The sequence below is a fragment of the Corvus kubaryi genome, unplaced genomic scaffold (assembly GCF_017639235.1).
Source record: "Corvus kubaryi isolate FWS band 111438036 unplaced genomic scaffold, C.kubaryi_AGA036_p1.0 132, whole genome shotgun sequence".
NCBI lineage: Eukaryota > Metazoa > Chordata > Aves > Passeriformes > Corvidae > Corvus > Corvus kubaryi.
The window spans coordinates 11,724,167-11,733,863 of record NW_024580666.1 but is presented as its reverse complement, the minus strand read 5'-3'; the positions used below and the strand labels follow the sequence as shown (position 1 = coordinate 11,733,863).

Genomic DNA, 9,697 nt, shown 5'->3' with positions numbered 1-9,697 from the left:
ATCCAGAGAGCTTGGCACTCTGATTACAATGAAATCCTACTAAATGTGAGGCTGACTCCATGTAATACTCCTTTGTAGCGATTTCTTCATGTTCTCTATGGTTCAGGGAGGCCTAATGGTCTCCCTGCACTCCTAAACGCCCTGCACAACACAGAACTTTACCCTGGCACCGGGAGTACTTCCTCTCCCTCCTTCTTCCCCTGTTTAACTACCTTATCCCAAAGGTGCTACCTCCACCGCTGATGGACTCAGCCAGCAGTGGGTCTGTCCTGGAGCCAGCTGGCAGTGGCTCTGTCAGACCTGAGGGAAGCTTCTGTCATTTCCTCACAGAAGCCACCTCTGGAACTCTGCTCTACCAAAGTCTTGCCACACAGCCCTGACACACTTCTCTCTTGCAGTTCTCAGCATTTATAGTACCATACTTCTGCACTGAAAGTTAAAATTTGGTTGAAAGCTAGGCAAGGGAAGACAAGGCTGATACTGCAATGAGTAAGGGGAGAATAAAAATTCCACTTATGTAGCTTCTGGTACTTAATAATGAAAAAGGCTGCATCTACAAATGACCATCTCGTGCTATAGAAGTGTTTCAACATGTTTTATTGAAAAAGAAATTCTTTTGCTCTGAGTATATAGCTACACCATGTGTTAGTAACTTTATCTCTTTGTGGGAATTTTTTTTCCTAAACAGAAATGATACATAAAGTTCCATTATAGCATAAAAGAGAAACCTTTAATTGGGAAGGCACAGACACAAACCTTTCACTGCCGCAGTTCCCTCATTAACACCCCTGAAAACAGTGTCTATAAATGTACCCCACAATCTAAATTATCTCAGATGCTAAGATGTGCCAGTATATTTTCAAAGTCCACTTCTACCTTAAGAAAAATGCAGCCCTTCAGTACCTTTCAATATCTGTAATTCCACTCCATCTAAATCAGACATACTCTTTCCATATTTGCTAGTTCCATTGAAAAATCCCTTTTATCCACACACAGTTAATGTTGCTCACGAAGCTTAGATAACAGAATGGCAATTTGCTTTTACATTGACAAGATCATATAAACACCCCTCTTTAGTCACAAACATCAGTTCAGATAATACAGTATTATGCTATTACACAATATTTAAAAGGAGAACATAATTGAAAAATTATTGTTAGTCTTGAATGGAAACTATTTGTGCATTTTCAGTTACCAAAGATAGAGTGTTCTTCATGGGGATAAAGAGTCAAAGTATATGCAACATATATATACATATATGTATTTAATTATGACATATTTTCAGTTTTACAAAGCATTCTTAAGATAATTCCAGTGTTCATCTCTCAGACTTGCATACATACCCAGTTACTCTGGGAGCAGAATAGCTCAGAGCCCAGAATGACCACTTGTAATGGAAGTGTACATACCTTCACCTCTGACTTCTCAGGAGTGGGAAGGGTAGACTTAAGTATTAACCAAATGCCCTCCTGTTTAATTCTATTAGATGTTTTTGTAAATAATCTGCTTTATCATGACTATCTTATGCAACCCTATAGCACCAAAAAAAATGTCTTATTACTAGCACCCAAATTCTGGCCATCCCATCTTAGTGACAAAACACCCAGCATGCTGTATTTCACATTAAGCTATCAGTCTTCTTTAGTAAAACTATTTCCAATTCTTTCTGTAGGTCTCTGAGGCAGCTCACTATAGAGCAGATCCTCTTGTTTAACAAGCTGATTAATGAATGAAGCCTTTTTCCTTTTTTTCTCTCTCCTTCTTTTTCTTTACCCTTCTCATGGTAGACACTGAAATGAATGCTGTCATTCCCATCAGGAGCCCACTGGACAGGTAATATTCAGACAAGCCTCTGGAAGTCCACCTACGCAATCACTTTCTTGTCAGAAGAACATTGCTAAATCTCACATTTTCTCTCCTTCACTCTTTGTCTTCCCACATCCACCTTCATAATGACTGTCTAATTTCCAGACCACAGCCAAAATATTTTTTTAAAATTCTGATTTTTATTAGTAGATTCAATTACAACTGCATGGCATTTGGAGCTGTTAACAGTCAGAAAAGTAGAGGACTAAGATCTCTGAATAAATAAAATATAGTGGTGTCACTTTTTGATGAGTTGATAGAAAAATAATTTTTGAAAGTGGCAGGAATATATTGGCAGATATGTGCATTTAGGAAAAAACCTTTGGTCTTACTAATAAACTATTGTGTAATATGTATGTTTTACATCCATTAGCACATACTAAAACACAAACAAAAATTAGGACTTTGTGCCAAAACTAGCATAGTAATGGTGAATATCTGGAGTTTCAGGAAGCTGTATTCATGTCTTCCTTCCTGTTTCAAACTAAACGATCCCAATTTACTTGATCTCCTTTTGTATAGGGAGTGGGTTGACCCTGGCTGGACACCATGAACCCACCAAAGCCATTCTATCGCTTCCTTCTGCAACTGGGCAGGGGAGAGAAAATTTAATGCAGGGTTCCTGGGTTGAGATAAGGACCAGGAGAGGTCATGCACTAATTACCATCACAGGCAAAACAGACTTGAATTGGGGATATTATTTGAATTTATTATTAACAAAATCAGAGCAGGATAATGAGAAGTAAAATAAATCTTCAAAACACCTTTACCCCACCCCTTCCTCCTTCCCAGCTCTACCTCCTACCCCAGAAGTGCAGGGAGACAGGAAATGGGGGTTTCGGTCAGGTCATCACAGGTTGTTTCTCCTGCTGCTTAGGGAGAAGAACCTTTCCACTGCTCCAGAAGTGTCCACGGGAGACAGTTCTCCATGAACTTTTCCAATGTGAGTCCATCCCATGGGAGACAGTTCTTCACGAACTGTTGCAACATGGGTCACTCTTCCATGGGATACAGTCCTTCAGGAACACCCTGCTCCAACATGGGTCCTCCACAGGGTCACAAGTCCTGCCAGGAAACCTGCTCCAGCATGGGGTCCTCTCTCCATGGGTCTGCAAGTCACTGCCAGGAGCCTGCTCTGACACCGGTTTTCCACAGGTTCACAGCCTTCTCTTGGGCATCCACCTGTTCCAGCATGGGTTTTCTCAGTGGTGGATCTCTGCATCCCTGTGATCCTCCATGGGCTGCAGGGGCACCATTGGCTGCAAGGGGATCTCAGTTCCAGTGCCTGGACCACCTCCTCCCCCTCCGTCTCCACTGACCTTAGTTTCAGCACAGTTGTTCCTCTCACATATTCTCACCCTGCTCTTCTCTGGTCACAATTACGACTGCTCAATAACTTGTTTTTTCTTCTTAAATTTGATTTCACAGAGGTGTTACCACCATTTCTGATTGGCCAGTCAGTGGCAGGTCCATCTTGGAGGCAGCTGCCATTGGCTCTGTTGGACATGGAGGAAGCTTCTGGCAGATTCTCACAGAAGCCACCTCTGTAGCCACACTACCAAAACCTGGCCACGCAAATCCAATACATCACATTTCTTAGAGCTCTGCCTATTCTCACTTGCTGCACAGGACAAAGTGCTCCAGCTCAGGTGTTGCCAAGGCTCCCTAGAACAGAAGACTGTTCATTCCAGGGAGGGGTTTTCCCTTCTCTGCAACGGTATCATACTGACTCAGGCTCCAGATTGCCATCCAGTGTAGTGTCCCTGGCCTCTTCTGTAAAACAGGTTCCTATCATGCTGCTGCCTTTCCTTTCAGTGTTCGGGGGGGACATAACTCTTCAGTAGCTGTCTAGGGAATCTGGGGCAGGAGTTGCTGATGCTACAGTGGTACCTTGCCTTCTCAGCATAAAAATTCAGGTTATTAATCTTACCTTTAGTGCATTAATCTTAGGTGCATTCATGTCAGGGAGAGTCCTCATTTTCCACTACCAGAGCATGACAGATTTCCATTATGGTTCAAGCATAGACATTATTCATATTTTTTTATTTTCTGTTCAGTATATAAAACTATCTTACTCAAAGCAAGAGTCTTACCTAGGATAACAGTAACACCTGTAATAACACTGTGATGGCAATAAGAACTTTAGATCATATTCACTGTCCTACTCACATGGTAAAAGAGAGCTGAAATTAAAAATAAGTGGATATATTAAAAGTTGTTTTGGAAAAAAATAAAGAAGCCAAGAAAACTGAATAGCTTTGATGATTAACAACTGGATTGTAAACTTAGGGAATGAAGTTCTTTATATATTTTTAGTATGGTCTGATTAAATACTGAATATCTTTAACCAAAATACATTGCTCTCAGTCCCTCCTGTGTAAATTCCAATATGATATAATACAATTTACATTAATTAAAAATATAAAAACACAGCTTCATTGAACAGGACCAGAATCACTTTGGCAATATACACAGTGACACTGTAAAAAGCAGTATTTCAGTAGACATAAAGACATAAATCAGAAGACCAGAATTCAATAAATATTTTTTTAGACAATTTGGTATAGCCACATCACTCATCATTAGCAAACTGTCAGTTGCAGGTCTTTGGATTTCAGAATTAATTTTTCAATCATTGCAGCAAGTGAACACGAAGTGAGTACATCTGGCCATATGTTGCAGGTTCATAATCACTGGCAAAAGCAAGTGCCTGTCAAGCTCTATTACCAGTAAACCTACCTTTTCAGTGAGAAAGTAATTGTCTGCAAACATTGTATTTTAATCACTCCAAGGCAAATTTCTCAGGAATTCTTTCCTTTAGCCTCAGGATATCCTGGGTCCAGCTCACATGTTTGATTGCCATGATCCGTAAGTGGTCCTCAGTCATAGCCATTTCTCTCAATCAGCTCTGCAAATGGAAAATGCATGGTACACAAGATCATTCCAATCCTGTGTCTGGACTGTAATTATTCTGGCCCATGAACTCTGAAATGGCTATGAGACACCATAAAAATAAACAAATGTTCATGATGCTTATTCAGGGAAACAAAACAAAAATAAACAAGCAAACAAAAAACCCCAAACAACAGCAACAACAAGCATTTAGCACTTGGGTATCACAGAAAAAGAAAAAATATGCTGTAAGATTATTGACTCATATCATCCGGACTCTCAGCATCTGCCTAGCCTTTGAAGGAGGAAACTAACCTTTATATCAGAACCATGAAAGACTTTTAAGTTGCTAGTGGGGAGATTTCCTGCTAAGTGAGGCTTAGACGCAACAGAGCAACTGTTCTACCCAGAACAAAACAAACCACAGCTAAAATCACTCTTCATTTACTGTCCACTCACAGAAAAGAGGAAGGATTCACTTTTCAATCAATATATACCCTGTTTATTTTCTAACTCTAAAAACATTGTTTTAGCTCAAAGCAATGACATTGCACAGGAACACACACAATGGATTAGCTAATGAATAAACCAGCACTAAGAATAAAACACATGAAATGACAGACAAAATGCCATTTATAACTACATTCTGCACCCAGGAATTAAGAATTCAAATTACTATAAATTTTTAAAATACAGACTTGTCAAGAGGAAAAACAGTAAACATAAAAATGGGGAAGGAGATATTCTGAACAAAAAAGAAGTATATGTATAAATATTCCTATTGAACAAATTTTTTAACTTAATAAATCTCTGGAATTTCAATAAGAATTTTTGATGCTTACTTGTGAACATTTAGTTATTTAGTATGCATATCATTATGACAGATAGACAGACTGGACATCATCAGCAATATCCACAGCTGTCGAGACACAAAAGCAAGAGCATATTCCCTTTGTAGCCATGCCAGGTAGCTGGAATAGGTAATTTCAGTAGAGGAATTAGAACTGCTCTGTGTGAAACTGCTGTTCATCGTTGTCAAGTATAAAAATGGGAAGAAATTAATGTCTTATTTTCATGTTAGAAACAATGTGATGTAAAATTGAAGTATTTTCATAACAGAGAAAAACAATCCCATAAATATGAATTAAGATTAAATTGAATATAAATACAAAAATGCAGTAGTACACAATCACGGCTACATTTTCAAGTAGTAATGTGATCATGTTTTCATTTTTGTCTTTTATATTATATTAAAATTTATATTAAAGTATCAGTATTTTAGAATCTTTTTTACTCTTATCTCATCTGAACCTCTCTTTCCTTGGATTGTAGATGTTGCAAAAACTTTGCCTAAAACCAACAGATGTTGTACTTTGACATCAAGTCAGTGCATTTTAGTTCGATAGTTATTTCTGGTATAGCTATTATATTTGAGAACAAAAATTATTTGACATTATATTCTTCCTTATATGTAATTATAGCAACAAAAGTACATTACAGAATAACATGATTGGTTATTTTATTTTCATTGAAATGCTGTGGGGCTAATGATGTCTCTAGATATGCAGCCAGAGGTTTTCACATCACCAAAACTCACATATTCATACCCAAGACAGAATCTTTCTATTCCTTTTACAATAATGTCAAGTTTTTCCACCGAGTTTTCAAAAAAAAAAAAAATTACATGAATATGTAAATGTTTTAAACAGCTAAGTAAACTAAAATTCCTATAAAGATATTTGGTTTGCATATGTAAAAATTAAAAGGTGCAATGTCTCTAACCTGTAGAACTTTGAACAAAAGATTCTGTTCTCATGCAGTTTCCCAAGTAGAGATCATATATTTGTCTGATACTCTTTAAAAAGCTGGAATTCAGATGTGGTAGTATGGGACAGAATGGTTAACGCATTTTCAATACAACTGCACAAGGAAAGGCAGAAATACCAGAACTGCATTTCTCACTTCTGTCTTTGAGTTTGTTTGTTGGTTTGGAGGTTTTTTTATGATGGTACCAGCAAAGCTGAAAACAGGGCTGTATTCTCTAAGGAGATATTTCTGTAAGTGTAAAAGTAACAGTTGACTGCTATTTTAGCCTCTTTTTTTTTGCTTTGGTGGCAGAGAGGTTTTCAGCTTAAATTTCAAGAATCCTTAGTGTTTGTCCTTTCTGAAGTACAAATAGACATCATAGCTTACACCAGTCAAAATTTGCTAGGTTACTTTTTAAATTGATTTTGCATTCCTCACTCTCTTCTTGAAATCTCTAGTATTTGAGTTAATAGTGTTTAACATTTTTCTAGTAATTTTTACTTCAAGAACATCAGGAATGTCATATTAGCTTTTAGCTAGTTTATACAAAGGACTTTAGATAAGTCCCAGAAAAATGAATCATCTAGTCTCCTACTTTCTTTAAAAGAGAAAGAAGTAAGAACATCAAGTACTTTTTCTAAGATTTCTCTAAGATTAAGTCAGGAAGTGCTACTGGAAAAAGAAAGCAAAACTTTTCCCAGAAATTTAAATTTCAGATGTTCTTTTCCAAAGGATGAATTGGAAGAAAGAATTATCTCATTTCACCATGGATTGTAAGAGTACAGGGTGAACTTTAGTGCTTTTTTTGGTGTCTTTTTAAGATCTAGTATATGTCTTTTAACAAAAAGGGAACAAATAGCACACAATTTTCAAGATGGGGCCCTGCTGAGTATACTCAGAGAGGTTTTCTGCTTTGTTACCTATTGCTTTCTGAATCACTCTAACTTGTTTTACTTTTATAACCATTCTTGAGCCAGTGCTTATGCGAAACTGTATGTCAAAACACCATGATTTCTCTGCAGAGGAAAAAAATGCATGACCACCACTGCATGCATAAAGGTAGATGTGGATGCAGAGGGAGGTTTCTCTTGCCTGTCTTATTTTACCTTTGTATATGTTGACCTTTATATTCCCTACCACCACCCAGGCACTTCGTTGCATAACATTTCTGTAATCCTTCATTGTCAGCTTTCTTGAATATGAATATGAATGCTATACTGAAGATCTTACCATCAACAGTAAGTTGTGTCACAAAGTTCTTTGGGTTTCCTTTCCAGATCTTTCATGAACATGTGTCATTCTGTAGTAAGTATAGGTTTGATAAATATAGGCTAATGACTCAGGAAACGTTTACAAAATTTGCTAAACTATGTCACACAGATCCAGGAAAAAATGGGATTTAATAAAATCTCACACATCCAGTGTGAGATTTGATTCTTAACTTTATACTGTATGTTTTTATACTATGTGTGAACATAGATATTTTCAAATTATCCTCAGTCAATGAAGAAAGAATATATACCATTTTGAGTACTTAAAATATTTTTGGCCTGGATAGTGTCTCATGTTTTTCAGACCAATTATGAAATAAATATCTTGATTTGTAAATAAATTATAAAAATATAAAAACTTATGTTTTAAACAATGCTCTATAGCATAAAAATCATCAGAAAATGAACGAGAAAAGGTCTATACTCACTGGATTTCTGGGTTGTTTTGTGAAATGGGACAGAAGGAAATTTCGCTTTTTCTGGCTCTCCCTGCTTTATGTATGTCTACAGAAACCTGATTAAAAATGTGATTCCTGGCTGCTGGATTTTTTTTTTTTTATTTCATCAGCTTCCTTTTTCTTTTTTCTTTAATAATGAGCATCACAGAGAAGTTGAACATAGAGAAGTGAATTAAACAACCAAGTCGTCTCTTTTTTTGCAGGCTGAACAGCTCAAGTAAAGGAGGCACCAATATTTCAAGTCTTCAACAGCCAACATGAGTCGGTTACTGTTTGTTTCCCCCGTTTTCCTGCTTATAAAGAAAAGTATATTGTAGCCTGTGGAATAGAGAAATGATCTATAAGCAGGACCTTTTTTTGCTTGCCAGGAGGACTTATCAAAAAATGAGTGACAGTAATATCTACTAAGACATTTAAATCTCTGCATGAGTGAGCAATGGGTCATTTTAGTGCAGGTGTGACTGATGGAGTTAGCAAGTCCTATAACTTTACATCGCTTTATTGTTTTACTGAGAACTGCATTCAGCTCCTGGCACAAATGTATGCCTCTCTCAGGGAAAGTGATTGAAGCTATTTTGTAGTATTCAATTTGGTTTGAGAGTCTGAAAATTCAACTGTTTACTGAATAGCTCATTAGCCACTTAGTCAAAATAAGCCAGTTGGACAGAGATGTATTTTTTTTAGTTGATCGGCCAGCAAATTATGGCTGACATGGACTACAGAACAGCTTAGCTGGTAGACTACACTGCAAGGATATCTTCAGTGAGAAGATATTTAAGATAAGTGTGTGGTGCCCCTCCACCCATGCAGAGGACCTGTGGACATGTACTTACAGACCGTGTAGACTCTAGGTCAGCATATAGAAATATTCCACCACAAAATCTATGCATATTGCTTCACTGTAGCATTTGTAAGGAAATTTCCACTACTTTTTTTTTTTTTTTTTTTTGACTATTGCTCACCAGAATCTCAGTTGAAATAGGTTAATGCATTTTTTGTATGTACTGGTTTGGCCAAATTTAGAAATATATCCTCTGAGAGAAGGCAGGCTACAGCCAGCCCTCCCCCACCAGGTTTGGGAAAAATTGAATTTTCCTCGAAGGAAAGTGAAAGAGATAAAAACTATTTATTTAATAAACACACAGGAAAAGAATAATAATGCTGCATAATAAAACCTCTTGCTGTGGAGAGAAAAACCTGGGGAAATTTCAGAGTCCTTCCATAGTCTCTCTCTCTCCCTCCTTGGAGCTGGGACAGGGTGGTGGGCCCACCTCCAGGGCCAAGGCCTCGGTGGAAATTCCTCCAGATATATTCTGACGTTGAAACAGCCCAGCAGAGAAAAAGGGGGAAAAAAACCGAAGTCCCAGGAAAACAAAAGTTCAACTCTCTGGAGGAAAAGGAGCT

General features: G+C 37.4%; 1 protein-coding gene across 5 annotated transcripts in view; it reads right to left on the bottom strand.

Annotated features, from left to right (window-relative positions):
* Window positions 1-576: 576 nt before the first annotated feature.
* SOCS6 (suppressor of cytokine signaling 6) overlaps window positions 577-9,697 on the bottom strand; it is a 125,150-nt gene continuing 116,029 nt past the window's right edge. For 4 of the 5 annotated variants that reach the window (XR_006016742.1, XR_006016738.1, XR_006016741.1 and 1 more), the window contains one exon: window positions 577-4,774. The gene's annotated coding sequence lies outside the window, so the exon portion shown is untranslated. The remainder of the gene's footprint in view (window positions 4,775-9,697) is intronic. The other variant, XR_006016743.1, reaches the window with a different exon arrangement.